This window comes from Somniosus microcephalus, chromosome 6, assembly GCF_052327205.1.
Source record: "Somniosus microcephalus isolate GS21.2 chromosome 6, FLI_Smic_1.0, whole genome shotgun sequence".
Classification (NCBI taxonomy): Eukaryota; Metazoa; Chordata; class Chondrichthyes; order Squaliformes; family Somniosidae; genus Somniosus; species Somniosus microcephalus.
The window spans coordinates 35,188,982-35,206,436 of record NC_140992.1 but is presented as its reverse complement, the minus strand read 5'-3'; positions in this window follow the sequence as shown (position 1 = coordinate 35,206,436).

Sequence of the window (17,455 nt, the reverse complement as noted above, 5' to 3'; positions counted from 1 at the left end):
CAAGATAATCATTTAGACAATAAGCTAGGTAGTAGATACCTTCCCAAGTTCAGTTTTTAACATTAAAAAATCCTTCAGTTCAGTTGTAAACTCATAAGAGCTGATTTTGCCAATCGGACATTCACGGTACTCTCAATGTGCTGATTAGCAAATTGCAGATCCATAGACCTTGATTTGACATTTTTTTTAATTCGCTTATGGGATCTGGGCATCGCTGACAAGGCCAGCATTTATTGCCCATTCCTAGTTGCCCTTGAGAAGATGGTGGTGAGCCGCCTTCTCGAACCACTGCAGTCCGTGTGGTGAAGGTACTCCCACAGTGCTGTTAGGGAGGGAGTTCCAGGATTTTGAACCAGCGGTGAGGAAGGATCGGCGATATACTTCTAAGTCAGGATGGTGTATGAATTGGAGGGAAACTTGGAGGTGGTGGTGTTCCCATGTGCCTGCTGCCCTTGTCCTTCTAGGTGGAAGAGGTTGCGGGTTTGGGAGGTGCTGTCGAAGAAGCCTTGGCAAGTTGCTGCAGTGCATTTTGTAGCTGGTACACACTGCAGCCAGGGTACGTCGGTGGTGGAGGGAGTGAATGTTTAAGGTGGTGGATGGGGTGCCAATCAAACGAGCTGCTTTGTCCTGGATGGTGTCGAGCTTCTTGAGTGTTGTTGGAGCTGCACTCATCCAGGCAAGTGGAGAGTATTCCATCACACTCCTTACTTGTGCCTTGTAGATGGTGGAAAGACTTTGGGGAGTCAGGAGGTGAGACACTCGCCGCAGAATACCCAGCCTCTGACCTGCTCTTGTTGCCAGAGTATTTATGTGGCTGGTCCAGTTAAGTTTCTAGTCGATGGTGACCCCCAGGATGTTGATAGTGGGGGATTCGGCGATGGCAATCCCATTGAATGTCAAGGGGCGGTGGTTAGACTCTCGCTTGTTGGAGATAGTCATTCCTGGCTCTGCTGTGGGGCGAATGTTACCTGCCACTTATCAGCCCAAGCCTGAACGTCATCCAGGTCTTGTTGCATGTGGGCATGGACTGCTTCATTATCTGAGGAGTTGTGAATGGCGCTGAACACTGTGCAGTCATCAGTGAACATCCCCATTTCTGACCTTATGTTGGAGGGAAGGTCATTGATGAAGCAGCTGAAGATGGTTGGGCCTAGGACACTGCCCCGAGGAACTCCTGCAGCGATGTCCTGGGGCTGTGTCATCTTCCTTTGTGCTAGGTATGACTCCAGCCAGTGGAGCCTTTTCCCCCTGATTCACATTGACTTCAGTTTTACTAGGGTTCCTTGATGCCACACTCAGTCAAATGCTGCCTTGATGTCAAGGGCAGTCACTCTCACCTCACCTCTGGAATACAGCTCCTTTGTCCATGTTTGGACCAAGGCTGTAATGAGGTGTGGAGCCGAGTGTTCTTGGCTGAACCCAAACTGGGCATCATTGAGCAGGCTATTGGTGAGCAAGTGCCGCTTGATAGCACTGTCGATGACACCTTCCATCACTTTGCTGATGATTGAGAGTAATGGGCAGTAATTGGCCGGATTGGATTTGTCCTGCTTTTTGTGGACAGGACATACCTGGGCAGTTTTCCACATTGTTGGATAGATGTCAGTGTTGTAGCTGTACTGGAACAGCTTGGTTAGAGGCACGGCAAGTTCTGGAGCACAAGTCTTCAGCACGATAGCCGGGATGTTGTTGGGGCCCATAGCCTTTGCTGTATCCAGTGCGCTCAGCCGTTTCTTGATATCACGTGGAGTGAATCGAATTGGCTGAAGACTGGCTTCTGTGATGGTGGGGACCTCGGGAGTAGGCTGACATGGAACATCCACTCGGCACTTCTGGCTGAAGATGGTTGCAAGCACTTCAGCCTTGTCTTTTGCACTCGTGCTGGGCTCCACCATCATTGAGGATGCGGATATTCATGGAGCCTCCTACTACCGTTAGTTGTTTAATGGTCCACTACCATTCACGACTGTATGTGGCAGGACTGCAGAGCTTTGATCTGATCCGTTGATTGTGCGATGGCTTAGCCCTGTCTATAACATGCTCTTTCGCTTTTTAGCATGCATGCAGTCCTGTGTTGCAGCTTCCCCAGGTTGGCAACTCATTTTTAGGTACGTCTGCTGCTGCTCCTGGCATGCTCTTCGACACTCCTTATTGAATCAGGGTTGGTCCCCTGGCTTTGTGTTAATGGTAGAGTGAGGGATATGCCAGGCCATGAGTTTACAGCTTGTGGTGGAATACAATACTTATGCTGCTGATGGCCCACAGTGCCTCATGGATGCCCAGTTTTGAGCTGCTAGATCTGTTCTGAATCTATCCAATTTAGCACAGTGGTAATGCCACACAACATGATGGGGGGTGTTCTCAGTGTGAAGACGGGACTTAGTTTCCACAATGACTGTGCAGTGGTCACTGCTACCAATGCTGTCAAGGACAGGTGCATCTGCGACAGGCAAATTGGTCAGGACGAGGTCAAGAAGGTTTTTCCCTTGTGTTGGTTCTCTCACCACCTGTCGCAGGCCCAGACTGGCAGTTATGTCCTTCGGCCAGCTTGGTCAGTAGTGTTGCTACCGAGCCACTCTTGGTGATGGACATTTATGTCCCCCACCCAGAGTACATTCTGCGCACTTGCTACTCTCAGTGCTTCTTCCAAGTGGTGTTCAACATGGAGGAGTACTGATTCATCAGCTGAGGGAGGGCGGTAGGTGGTAATCAGCACGAGGTTTCATAGAACATAGAAATATAGGAGATAGGAGCAGGAGTAGGCCATTCGGCCCCTCGAGCCTGCTCCGCCATTCAATGCGATCATGGCTGATCATCCAAATTCAGTACCCTGAGCCTGCTTTCTCCCCATATCTCTTGATCCCTTTAGCCTTAAGAAATATATCCAACTCTTTCTTGAATATATTTAATGAATTGGCCTCTACTGCCTTCTGTGGTAGAGAATTCCACAGGTTCACCACTCTCTGGGTGAAGAAATTCCTCCTCATTTCTGTCCTAAATGGCTTACCCCTTATCCTTAGACTGTGACCCCTGGTTCTGGACTCCCCGACCATCGGGAACATCCTTCCTGCATCTAGTCTGTCCAGTCCTGTCAGAATTTTAAGTTTCAATGAGATCCCCTCTCATTTTTCTAAACTCCAGCGAGTATAAGCCCAATCGACCCAATCTCTCCTCATACATCATTCCTGCCATCCCAGGTATCAGCCTGGTGAATCTTCGCTGAACTCCCTCCATGGCAAGAACATCCTTCCTCAGATAAGGTGACCAAAACTGCACACCATACTCAAGATGTGGTCTCACCAAGGCCCTGTACAACTGCAGCAAGACATCCTTGCTCCTGTACTCAAACCCTCTCGCTACGAAGGCCAACATACCATTTGCCTTCTTAACCACCCGCTGCACCTGCGTGCTTATCTTCAGCGACTGGTGCACAAGGACACCCAGGTCTCTTTGCACTTCCCCTTCTCCCAATCTATTGCCATTCAGATAATCTGCCTTCCTGTTTTTGACACCAAAGTGGATAACCTCGTATTTATCCACATTATACTGCATCTGCCATGCTTCTGCCCAATCACCCAACCTGTCCAAATCATCCTGGAGTTTCTCGGCATCCTCCTCACAGCACACACGCCCACCCAGCTTTGTGTCGTCTGCAAACTTGGAGCTATTACATCTAGTTCCCTTGTCTAGATCATTAATATATATTGTGAATAGCTGGGGTCCAAGGACCAATCCCTGTGGTACCCCACTAGTCACTGCCTGCCACTCGGAAAAAGACCCGTTTGTTCCAACTCTTTGCTTTCTGTCTGCCAACCAGTTCTCTATCCAAGTCAATACCTTGCCCCCAATCCCATGTGCCTTATCTTTACACGCTAATCTCTTATGCGGGACCTTATCGAAAGCCTTTTGAAAGTCCAAATACACCACATCCACTGGTTCTCCCTTATCTATTTTACCAGTTACATCCTTGCCCATTCTTGACCTGAAGCCATGAGACTTCATGGAGTCCAGAATCAAAGATGAGGGCTCCCAGGGCCACTCCTTCCCGAATGTATATCACTGTGCCACCACCCCTGGTGGGTCTGCCCTGCCGGTGGGACAGGAAATACCCAGGGATGGTGATGGAGCCATCCATTTATATAAATGGCTGGAAAAGCAGGGGCTTTGGCCTGCAATTTCCTGACCAGCGCTTCCTATGAGTGCTGCAAGTGCCTGATTGGGGAATCCGTTCTATAAACCAAAAACAACACGGAATTATATAGAATTTACAGCATTGGAACAGGTCATTCGGCCCAACTAGTCTGTCGGTGTTTATGCTCCACACCAGCCTTCACCCACCCCATTTCATCTAATCCTATCAGCATATCCTTCAACAGATGACAGTCTGGGCAATTCCAGAATCTTTTGACAGATAGGCTGTGCGATACCTTCTAACAACAAACAGTTTACTGATCAGTGGGAATTTTCTCTGGAATCAAGCCAAAATAATGGCCCAAGATTTGAGAACGATCATCTTGCAGTTAAGGCTCAGTGTTTCTAATAGCCTGCATGCCATGCACTACTCCAGAATCACAGGTTGCTGAACTGGTCAATGAGAGCAATACGGATTTGCTGTTCAATTTTTCCCCTTTCCTCAGAGGAAGTGCTTGCCTTACTGGATGGACCAATCTGAGGTCAAGACCTTATCACATGACCTCACAATTAAAGCTTTTTCAACATATTCCATGCTGACCTTTCCAATGTCCGTGATGGACTTAAGATAGGGCCCTGTTATTCACCAAGCAGTACCACAAGCCTCCATATCACATACTGCTCCTTCACTGAGAGAACAGATGGACCCACACTATACAACCTATTCAAGTTCCTTGGAAAAACATTGGCATGTAACTGACAGTCTGTAAATTTAGTAGTTAATTTCACCCCCCCCTTTAAAAAAAAAAAATTCTCCCCTAATTTGAAGCTGTTCTCAATCATGTGATAGGACAAGCCATGTATCAATTGATATGATAGTTGCGTGATCTACTTTGCGTCCGTCTTTTTTTGAGCTTTTTTTGACAGTTAGGGGACGGCCAAGTGTAGCACGGGTCACATTGTCCACCAGTTTACATCCCCTCTCTGTATGGGGCTCTTCTCTGCTTGGGGCTCGTGCTGTGGAGAATCATGGGCACGGATCATTTGCTACCGCTCCATTGTACACTGGAGCACCAAAATCCTTCTCCCCGTTATCTATATATATTCAAGAAACAGCAAGAGGAGGTTTCATCTTCTATCTGTCAGCAAAACAAACCCACTGCTCCATATCTCCAGATGCCACACAATGTACAAGTACACAGGGGACAGAGGATACAAGTATGTAAACAGAAACATCAGTCTCCACATAAACTACTTTTTAAAGGAGCGTTACACTTTATTTTATTAAAGTATTTATACTTTCTCTTCTTTTAGTCTTCCCACACCATACACCTTCCCATATAGCAACTTATTATCAGGCTTCTCACAATAGTACTACCAGTGAAGGTGGGGCAACACTGGCTCTGCTAATGGCTTTCCCTCTCAGTCAGTGATATGGTTTCTATTCTGTATCTGCTCACAACAGCATGGCTGAGATTATTAACTCATCACACGTAGACTCTTGCACATTAACCCGTGTGTTAATGCTCGACTTTGCTGTGCACCCGCTGCACCCCTGAATTTGCAGTAAAATGAGATTGTTTTGAAACATCTTTATTCTGGAAGGCACAGGCAGTTATAAGCACTTTTGCGCATTTCAAAGAAGTGAATACAGATTGGTCATTGTTAATAAAAAGAAGTGAGGGTGGATTTTTGTATTGGTTACATCCCATAAATGGGCTTAATTGGAGCGTAACTGACCAGACGAATGGGCAGAGATCAGTTATGCTCGATCTTTGCACATAATACCAGTCGCATTTCTGGTGAACTGTACGACTGGCAGAGGATGCACCCACCAGCGCTTTTGATGAGCGGTTATCTGACAAACTTCTGAAGGGTATTAGATAAATGGATAACATCAGTGGTTGCTGAGAATCGATAAGGAACAACTCCTTGAAAGAAGTTTTAGCACAACAGTTTCAAATTATTTATTCATTTCCACACACAAGGACCTAGTATTATGTAACAGCTGTTGTAAATATTTTAGATTTCTATTATTCACTTGTTCGTTTGCCATTTAATACATTTATTTAGCATTTAAAGTCTAAAATAAAGTCTAGTACTAGTGTTACCCTGCCACGTCTCAGAGACGAGGAGGAGACATAGGATCAACCAGTATTTGAAGCAACCTAAAAATGGTTTCTCTGTTCATTACGCCCAATGCTACATATTCTACCTAAATATCAGGACAAATGTAAACACTCTCGAGGGTGTAGGCAGTGGGGGCTCACCAACAAGAGCAGTATGAAATACAGAAACCAAAGGAAAAAATCCAGAATAAAGGGCAAAAGAACCCCTAAATAAAGCAGGGTGTTTCAATGGAGATCCCTCTTTCTTCATACTATCTGGAGGGGGAGGATTGGAGGGACGCCAGCCATGTTAGATTACTTAAGAGGAGGACCATGGGCACCTATCATTAATCTCCCAATTGTATAGATGGGAAAGATGTGCTTGCTGGAATTATCTGAAGAACTGTGCATGCATAGGTTAAGATTCACCAGAGAGGCTGTGAAAGACAACTCTTACAAGCAACCTGCAGTCAAAATCCAAAGGTCTTCGATAAGGTACCCCATAATAGACTGATGAACAACTTCAGAGAATGCGGAGTCAGGGGACAAGTAGCAGAATGGATAGCTAGATAGCTTCAAGACAGAAAGCTGAGAGTAGGGGTAAAAGGTACCTATTCACAGTGGCAGAAGTTGGGTAGTGGCGTTCCACAAGGATCAGTGCTGGGACCACTGTTGTTCACAATTTATTTTAACAATTTAGACTTTGGAATCAAAAACACAATTTCTAAATTTGCGGATGACACCAAATTGGGAGAGATAATCAATACTGAGGAGGACTGCAACAAATTACAGGAGGACATTAATAAACTTGCAGAATGGACATATAATGGGCAAATGAAGTTCAACACAGATAAATGTGAGGTATTACATTTTGGTAGGAAGAATAGGGAGGTTACTTTTTACTTGGAGGGTGCGAGTCTAGGTGAGGTAGAGGAACAAAGGGATCTCGGAGTATAAATACACAAATCACTAAAAGTTGCAACACACGTTAGCAAGGCCATAAAAAAAGCAAACCAAGCACTAGGGTTTTATTTCTAGAGGTATAGAATTGAAAACTAGGGAAGTTATGCTATATCTGTATCGAACCTAGGTTTGACCACACTTAGAGTACTGCGTACAGTTCTGGTCACCATATTATAAAAAGGATATAGAGGCACTGGAGAGGGTGCAGAGAAGATTTACAAGGATAATACCAGAAATGCGAGGGTATACATATCAGAAAAGGATGAACAGGCTCTTGAAAAAAGAAGGCCGAGAGTTTACCTAATAGAGGTCTTCAAAATTATGAACGGTTTTGATAGAGTGGATACAGAGAGAATGTTTCCACTTGTGGGGAAGAGCAAAACTAGAGGCCATCAATATACGAGAGTCACCAAGAAATACAATAGGGAATTCAGAAGAAACATCTTTACCCAAAGGGTGGTGAGAATGTGGGACTCGCTACCACAAGGAGTGGTTGAAGCGAATAATATAGATGCATTTAAGGGGAGGCTAAACAAGCATATGAGGGGAAAAAGGAATAGGGGGTTATGCTGATAGATTTAGATGAGGAAAGACGGGAGGAGGCTCGAGTGGAGCATAAACGCCGGCATGGACTGGTTGGGCCAAATGGCCTGTTTCTGTGCCGTATATCCTATGTAAATCAGGTGCAGCACTGCTAGTGGCTCTCAGGGTCACCATTGCCTGAAATTTTGTGCCTCAGGTTCATTCCAGGCTGTCACAGGGGACCTCAGTAACATCAGTTAATGCACAAAGAACAGATGTGTCAAGCAGGTGACTTATGTGTTTACCACAGCTAATGACATCATCACGTTCCCCATGGACAACTGGCAACAGCATGATCGGGTGTTACATTTATTCCAAATCGCAAGATTCTCCCAAGTTTAATGCGCCACTGTGGTCTTACCTGCTCCTGCTATTAATAATTATGAATTCATGAACCACACAAGCTATCACTCCATCAATGTGCAACTGGTTGGTGAACATCTGCACAGGATCATGCATGTCAATGCCCACATCCAGTGCAGTAATCATGATGACTTTACTTAAGGCAATCCACATTGCAAATGCAGGTAATGGATTAGTCCACACTTGCCATCATCTACGAAAGATTAAGTTTAAACCATCTTTCATGGTTTGAAAACAAAGCCCCCTGATGTCTGGATCCTTGTCCACAATAACTGAGGAGGGACACAAGCGAATACGCCAGAGGGCATGTTCTTGTTCATCATGCGCCACTACCACCTGCTGCTGCTTACTTCTGTTCTGTTTATCAACCATTACATTCTCCTCAACTTCATTTTCTAAATCTCCAGGGTGGATGTACCTGAGATGGTGCTGTGAAGGCTTAGAGTGAGGGATAGTTTGTGCAATGATCTGGAAGCTTTCTTGGAGTCCCTTGGTTCGACTCTGCTTCACATAATATACCTAGAGAAAGAGAAGAACATATATCTTGATGACAACTTTCTGCTGATTTTTTATTTGTTCTCAGGATATGGGTGACATTGGCAAGGCAACATCTATTGACCATGGCTAGTTACCCTGAAGTGGTAGCAGGGCTTCTCCTTGGACTGTTGTAGTCCTTGTGGTGATTGTGCTCCCCCAGTGGTGTTAGGTGGGGAATTCCAAGATTTTGTTCCCGTGACAAGAAAGAAACCAATATATATGTTCAAATCAGCATGATGTGTGACTTGGAGAGAAACCTAGAGGTGACAATGTTCCCATGATGTTGCTGCTCATGCCCTTCTCGATGGTAGAGGTCGTGGGACTAGGAGTTATGTTGGAGGGAGTGGATATTGAGTCCAGCTTGGGTCAGCATGGGTATATGCTGACCCAAACTGGACTCAAGATAGTATCGAGCTTCTTGACTGTTGTTGCAGCTGCACCCATCCAGGTGAGTGATGAATATTCAATCACACTCCTAACTTGCACCTTGTGAATGATGGAGAGGCTTTGATGGGTTGGGAGGAGTGCCATACATCACAAAATCCCAACCCTGCAGTCTGTTCTTTTAACCATGGTGTTGATATGACTGGCCCAGTTAAGCTTCTGGTCAATGGTGACTGACAGAATGTTGATAGTGGGGGACTCGGTGATGGTGATAATGTTGAAGGTCATGGGAGGCTGGTTAAGCCTTTTTTTGTTAGACATGATCATTGCCTGGCACTTAGGTTGTTGTAAATTATACCTTCACTTGTCTGCCCAAGCCTGGATGCAATCCAGGTCTTGCTGAAGGCTGGCGTGGCTGCTTCATTATTGGAGGAGTTGTGACTGGAGCCGAACACAAATTCACAGTGAACAGCTTATGACAGAGGCAAAGTCATTGATTAAGCACTAGAAATGGTGGGTTCAAGAGGGCAAAGCCCTGAGGAACTCTGCAGCAGCACTATCGTGGGGTTACAATGATTGGCCTCTGAGAACCATGAACCTGTGTGTCGGGTATGGAAATGTTCTTCACTATATACTTTGCTGCCAGTAAGTGAGTGAGTGAATCGGATGAGCAAAAAGAGTTGCAGAAGTTCAGTACAAACTCTGAGCTAGGGCTGGATCTCCAACCTCCCCATCCCCTTTTACCTCTCGACCCTCGACAGTAGTCAGAGGACAGAGGTTGGGTTGCCTCCTTCCATGTCTTCTATCCTTCCTGTTATGTACAGTCTTCTGCTGCAAACATAGTAGAAGAGTTACTCAGCAGCTCAGGCAGCATCTGTAGAGAGAAACCGAGTTAACGTTTCAGGTCGATGGCCCTTTGTCAGTTAACTCTGTTTCTCTCTCTACAGATGCCGCCTGACCTGCTGAGTATTCCCAGCATTTTCTGTTCTTATTTCAGATTTCCGGCATCCGCAGTATTTGGCTTTTGTAATAGTAGAAGAGCTGATCATTTGAAATTACCAGGCACACATGGTGATGCCCATGTGTGAGCACGCAGCACATTCTGAGTGTGAGTGTATGAACATTCATCATGCAGGAGCAATATATGAAAGGAATTATAGAAGGAATAGCATTTAAAGATGCGAGGGAAGAAGCATTTAAGAGGCAACCGCTGCATAATGAGCATTCATGGGAAGCATTTAAAGTACAGTAAAACTGTGAGTGGGAGGTAACTGCACATGCCTTGCAATGCTTAATACATTCCATTATTATAAAATAGGTTGGGGTTTCTTATTTGGTGCTTAAAATCAAATCACTCACCTTCTTATGACACTACTGCCATGTGCACTGAGTGGTGCCTTTGGTATTTATGATTCTGGCTACCTTCCATCACAGCTTGCACCACTCGCCCGAGCATTCAGCTAGCATCAGCAATGAAAGAGGGTCTGAGGAGGCCTTGCAGCAAGCAAAATACACCAGGCAGCGTCCCTGAAGATGGCAGATAGGTCCATCCTCTTTCCTTCACTATTTCCCAGCACAAGGCTCAGCTAAAGGGTGGAGGGTTTTTCCAAGGATGCAACTAGCCCACCAAAATCAGGTGCAGCTTGGTCTGGACAGGCACAGTGCATTTCAGGTGCGATGCACCTATCCAGGGCCAAGCCAGAGAGTGGGCAGGAAAACTGATCCCTTGCTTAATGTCGTAAGGCTACTGTGACTAAGTAGTGCAGTGGGTTAGCACACTGTCCTCTTGCCATTAGGACCTGGGTTTGACTCCAATCCAGCCTGATGCGATGGAATTTTCCTCGCTGATTAAAAGTCTCTTTTGTGAAATTAATTTTGGACACTGTTAACACAGCTTTAAATGAAGATTGGTCGCAGCATAAAACTACCTATAATTTGATATTAGTGGGCAACCTCGCTCAGATGATGACAAATGGAAATGTTTCACTGTCTCACTGATTTAATAGTTTTAAGGCACATTCTTAGGACAGAATAAGAAGGAACGTGTACTTATACAGTGCCATTCATGTCCTTAGAACTTCCCAAAGTATGTCATGGCCAATTAATTACTTTTGAGGTGTAGTCACTGTTGTTCTGTATACAAACACGGCAGCCAATTTATGCACAGTAAGGTCCCACAAGCAGCAATGAGATAAATGGCCAGATAATCTGTTTTTGAGATGTTGAATACAGATAAATGTTAGCCAGGACAACTCCCCGGTTTATCTTCAAATACTGCCATTGGGATCTTTTACATCCAACAGGACATTGGTTCAACATCTCATGTGAAAGACAGCACCACCAACAATATGGTATTTCCCACAATGCTGCACTGTAAGTGTCAGCTTATATCATGTGCTCAAGTCAGACTAGGACATGAACCCACAACCTCCTGATGCAGAAGCAAGACTTTTACCAGTAGGTCGAGTTGAGTAGAACAAACATTACTATCTGTCCTGGGAGTGCTTTATTTTAGCAGTGCGGCCAAAAGTGGAAAATGTTCAATTCCCAGTACAAACATCCTTACTTGGATAAATACAATTCCCCTCCTCCACCCACTCAAAATAAAGAATGAGGATTGAAGTAACAGACTCCACTATACGCGGTGAACCAAGTTGAGTCACATGATTTCCAGCAGTCATCAACATCCTTTTTGCTTCAGTATAAACAGCTGCTTGCATTTATAGAGCACAATTAATGCAGTAAAACATCTTAAATGCTTCACTGAATTGGCAGAAATGAATGACAAGCAGAGGTGGGAGAAGAGTTCGGGATGGGGTGGGGGGTAACTGAAGGTATGGTCTAAAAGAAAGACATTGGAGAGTCTTATGAAAGAGGTGAAATAAATAGCAAGGTGTTTAGTATGAGCATTCCAGAGGGTTTTTTATTGCCCATCCCTAGTTGCCCTTGAGAAGGTGATGGGCGCCTTCTTCTAGAACCACTGCAGTCTGTGTGGTGCAGGTACTCCCACAGTGCGGTTAGGTAGGGAGTTCCAGGTTTTTGACCCAGCGATGGTGAACGAATGGCAATATATGTCTCAGTTGGGATGGTGTGTGACTTGGAGGGGAAGTTGAAGGTGATGGTGTTCTCATGCACCTGCTACCCTTGTCCTTCTAGGTGGTGGAGTTTGCGGGTTTGGGAGGTGCTGTCGAACAAGCCTTGATGAGTTGCTGCAATGCATCCTGTAGATAGTACACACCGCAGCCACGGTGTGCCAGTGGTGCAGAGAATGTATTTTTAAGGTGGTGGATGGGCTGCCAATCAAATCGATTGCTTTATCCTGGATTGTGTCAAGCTTCTTGAGTGTTGTTGCAGTTGCACCCATCCAGGCAACCCCCAGGATGTTTATGGTGGTGGATTCGGGGATGGTAATGCCAATGTCAAAGGGAGATGGTCATTGCCTGGCACTGTTGTGGCATGAATGTTACTTGCCACATATCAGCCCAAGCCTGGATGTTGTTCAGGTCTTGCTGCTACTTACGGGCTATGGTGGCTAAAGGCTCCAACACTGAAGATGGAGCAAAGAGAGGCGGGATGAAAGGTGGTCAGATCCAGAAGAGTGGACGGCACATGTCAGCACCGAGGGCTGAAGGAGGTTGTGAGAAACCTCTGCAACCGCTCCTCCCATGGCCATAAACATGGGAGGAGCAACTCAGAGGAGCGGCCATAAAGTGCAGGAGGAGCGGCTGAGAGGAGAGGCCGCTCTGTGATGCAGGGCAGAATCTGAATCTGAAAAAGTCATGTCAGAGGAACGGTGGAGCCCGAGGATTACAACTAAGTGTTTCACTTATTATATAATTATGTCAAGTGTTTAATTTATTATATAATTAAGTCAAGTGTTATTAATTAATCAGATCTGGGGATAACATTAAAAATAACTAACTAAATAAATAAATAGAGGATACTAACATTAAAGGGTTCCAAATTTCATTAAATTAAAATCATCTATTATATATGAGTTAAGTAAATAATAAAAAAGTTAATAAACAATAATCAAGGCTAATTAGCTACAAATTAATCTGAAATCAAAATAAATCCAAATATCTAAATATAATCTAGATTTCAAGTAATTGTATTATATCTAAAGCTAAATTAATACTAATAGATAAATAAATAATACTAGAAATGGCAGTGCAGGCTGTGTGTCGGGACTGTAATATGTGGAAGTTTGTGGACAGCTAGTCTGTCCCAGATTGCCACATCTGCAGTAAATGTCCTTGGCTTGAGACACTCTGGCTCAGAGTTTTCAAGCTGGAGTGCCAGTTAGAGACACTCTGACACATAAGGGAAGGGGAGGAATTTTTGGATAGTTTTCTCCAGAGTGCAGTCACACCACAGAGGAAAGAACAAGTGCAGGAAGGGAAGAGTGTGACTGTTAGTCAGCAGGGTAAGGGGAACCAAGGGAAGATAGAGAAGGAAGTTACGCAGACACTGGTCCTGTCCAACGGGTACAATGTACTTGCTACCTGTGAGGATAAGGATGTAGGCTGTGGGGTGGACAGCCAGAATGCTAACCCTGACACTGTGGAACAGGAGGCAGTCCGGGGTGGGGGGAGGTGGGTGGGGGCGATGAACAGATTAGAGATGTTGTTCGATAATTAGGAGGATAGATAGTGTCCTCTGCAGTTGCAAGTCCAGAAGGGTGTGTTGCCTACTGATGCAAAGGTAAATAATATCTCGGTGCAACTGGAGAGGAACTAGGAAAGCGATGGGGAAAAAGATCCAGTTGTTGTGGTCCATGTTGGGACCAATGACATAGGAAAGAAAAATGGAGGAGGTTCTGTTAAGGGAATATCAGAAGTTTTGGAATTAAATTAAGAAACAAGACTTCACAGGTGGTAATCTTGGGATTATTACTCAAACCACGTGCTAATTAGCATATGGATAGGCAGATCAGGAATGTGAATGCGTGGCTGAAAGACTGGTGTGGGAATGGCATGGGACGCTGGCACCAGTACTGAGACAGGAAGGAGCTGTCCCGCTGGGACGGGCTCCACCTGAACCAGAGTGGGACCAGTGTCCTAACAGAAAGGATAAGTAGGGTTGTCGGTAGGATTTTAAACTAATAAGAGTGCTGCGAATTGGGTGAGTCAAGGAGTTTTAACTGTTTGCTAAAATCAAACTGTTGTTTGTTTCGAGTCAAACATATTTATTTAAATATGGTAGTACTTGTTACAACTCATCAATTACATAATAAATCCATTACATTCAATAGCTGCAATAAAACAAAGCCTTAAAAACAGCTTTAGGATTAACAATACAAATGCAGTGGTAAATTTTACAGACAAATCAACAATATTAACAGTACAGGTACCCATAGTGAAAAACAATTTTACATCAGTCCTATTGACAATTTAGTAACTCTTCATTTTTGCTTGGTATAACCTGTTGTCCCTTTAAAAAAAAAAATTAACATTCAAGTACAACAGTACTTATACAACTCATCAGTTACATAGTAAATCCATTACATTCATAGACCACAAAAAAAAGGATAAAGCCTCAAAAACAGCTTTATGGTCAACAATATAAATACAATAATAATTTTTTTTATAGGTAAATCAATAATGTTTACAGTACAAACTGCCACTATTTAATAAACCAAGAAAAGAAAGAACCCGTATACGCCAGTCCCACTGGCATCGTTCAGTCGTTCAGTCATTCATTCCTCCGTTCGTTCGTTCGCTCAAGCGTAAATTCCATTGTGCATGTCTGCGTGCGTGTCATTTGTCTACCTGCGTGCATGCATGCGTTCGTTCATCCGTCCTGGCAGGCCTCACGCTCACCCAATAGGATGCCAATTTTCATCCTGGGGAGCGAGGGCCCTTCATTCGGTCGAACGTAAGTTCCATTGTGTATGCGTGTGTGCGTGCGTATTATTTGTGTCCCCATGCGTGCGTTCGCTTGAGCGTTCGTTTGTTCGTCCGTACATTGAGGAAGGCTTTAACACTAAATAACTTGATTGATTGGCTATAATAAATTGACCCTTAGTGTTAGGGGGGGATTAAATACGTGGGGTTACGGGGATAGGGTGGGATATGTGTTGGTGTAGGGGTTATGGGGATCGGGTGGGATGTGTGTCGGTGCAGGCTCGATGGGCCGAAATGGCCTCTATCTGCACTGTGGGGTTTCTGTGATTCTGTGAGAACACCACAATATACAAAGTTCCATAACCATTTCAGAAATCAATTAAAACTTCAAATAAACTACTTTTAACCAAAAACCCGAAACTTCTTCAACAAACCAAGTAAATACCAGTTCTACGCCAGTCGTATTGGCACTCTAATAACTCCTCATTTTCACTTGATGTTATCTAACCATATAATGTCATGATCCTTGTTCACGGTCTTCAACTTTTCCACAGAAAAGAAGCCGACCACTTTCTCAAATCCGGTAAAAGAGGAAAACGACTACTCAAATTTCCTCCTTCTTGCTGTTATCACACACAGGACCCAGCCATCAAGACATTCATTATTCCTTGCCGATATTACTTTGTTTTGCCTTTTATCTTCCTTTTATTTTCCTTTTTCACTTTTATTCTGTTCTCTTTTCCCATCTTATGGCCGCTCAAGCGCCATACTATAAATGGAAACAGTCTGTCTTTCCTCCACCAAAATGGCAGCGCACAAACCGAATCCCATCACAGAAACAAAGCCTCACAGCTGCCACCAGATGGAGCACAGGCGGGGCCGCTGGAACTCATTCAGGCCCAAGACCATTCTTCAACTTTAGAAACCGTACAGCATGCTCACCCACAGCATCTCCCGACTCCGCTTCTGTCGACCAGCCGCTCCGCCCTAGGCCCCCCGCCTGGGGTCCTCCGTGCTGGGCCTCCCACCTAGGACACTCTCCTCTGGGCCTTCTGCACTGGGCCCTCCACACTGGCATTCCCCGTGAGCAGCCGGGGTGTGGAGCAGCCCGTTCACACAGCACCAAGCTGAGCTGAGCATCTTGCAGCCTGTGTGTCTCTCTCCACATTTACTGTGACTGTCTACTGTTTAAAATCTAAATTTCCCCGCTTTAAGCAGGGTTATAAAGGGATATACAAGGCCTACAATTCAGAGCAGCTGAAGGCAGTTAATTAGGTAAACTAGATTAAACTGGTTCTCCTGTAGCAGAACCCAGCAAGCTCCTTTGTTTCAGGGCCTATAAAAACAGGCTTTGAAGTGCAATTTTGCACTGAGTATGGTTTAAACAGAGTGATGTGAGTTGGGTGAGTCAGGGAATTAGGTGAGGAGTTCCCTTGCTTCGCCTTTGTCTTTTCTAACTTTTCACCCCGTAGGAATTGGTTCTTACATTACACCAAGGAAAGAGTCTGAGAGCGGGAGCAGTCAAACAACAACAACAACAGCGAAACCGCTAAAGTGACTTCACAACCAGGGAAGGAGTTGATTGGCAAGTAGGACCTGATGAGTATTTCTACAGTCCAGACGTTAAAGTCAAAGTAAGGTCTCTAGTTTAGAGTAAGTAGTGTTTAAAGGGAAGTAAGGTCCCTAGTGTATTTAATATTCTTTAATTTAAAGGAAGTAAAGGGAGTAAATTAAGGGTAGGACATGGCAGGGCAGCTTGGCTGCGTGGAGTGCTCCTCCTGTGCTATGTGGGAAGTCAGGGACAATTTAGGTGTCCAGGGCGAACACATGTGCAGGAAGTGTCTCCAGTTGCAGCTACTCGAAATCAGCGTTTCGGAGCTGGAGCTGCGGCTGGAGTCACTGGTGGTCACACTGCAGGTAAAGAGTTCACAGGCAGACAGGAAATGGGTGACCGCCAGACAGAGTAAAAGAACTAGGAAGGTAGTGCAGGAGTCCCCTGGGTCCATCTCCCTCTCCAACAGATGTTCCATTTTGGATACTGATGGGGAGATGGTTTCTCAGGGGAATGCAGCAAGAGCCAAGTCCGTGGCACTGCGAGTAGCTCAGGAGGGGGGGGAAAAAGAGTGGGAGAGCAATAGTGATAGGGGATTCTATCATAAGGGGAACAGATAGATGTTTCTGTGGCCGCAGGTGTGACTCCAGGATGGTATGTTGCCTCCCTGGTGCCAGGGTGAAGGATGTCACTGAACAGCTGCAGGGCATTCTGAAGGGAGAGGACAAACAGTCAGAGGTTGTGGTTCACATTGGTACCAATGACATGAGTAGAAAGAGGGATGAGGTCCTGCAACAAGAATTTAGGGAGCTAGGTAGCAGATTAAAAACAGGACCTCAAAGGTTGTAATCTCTTGATTACTCCCGGTGCCACGTGCTAGTGAGTACAGGAATAGGAGGATATAGCAGGTGAATGCATGGCTAAAGAGTTGGTGCAGGAGCGAGGGCTTTAGTTTCCTGGATCACTGGTTCTGCTTCTGGGGGAGGTGG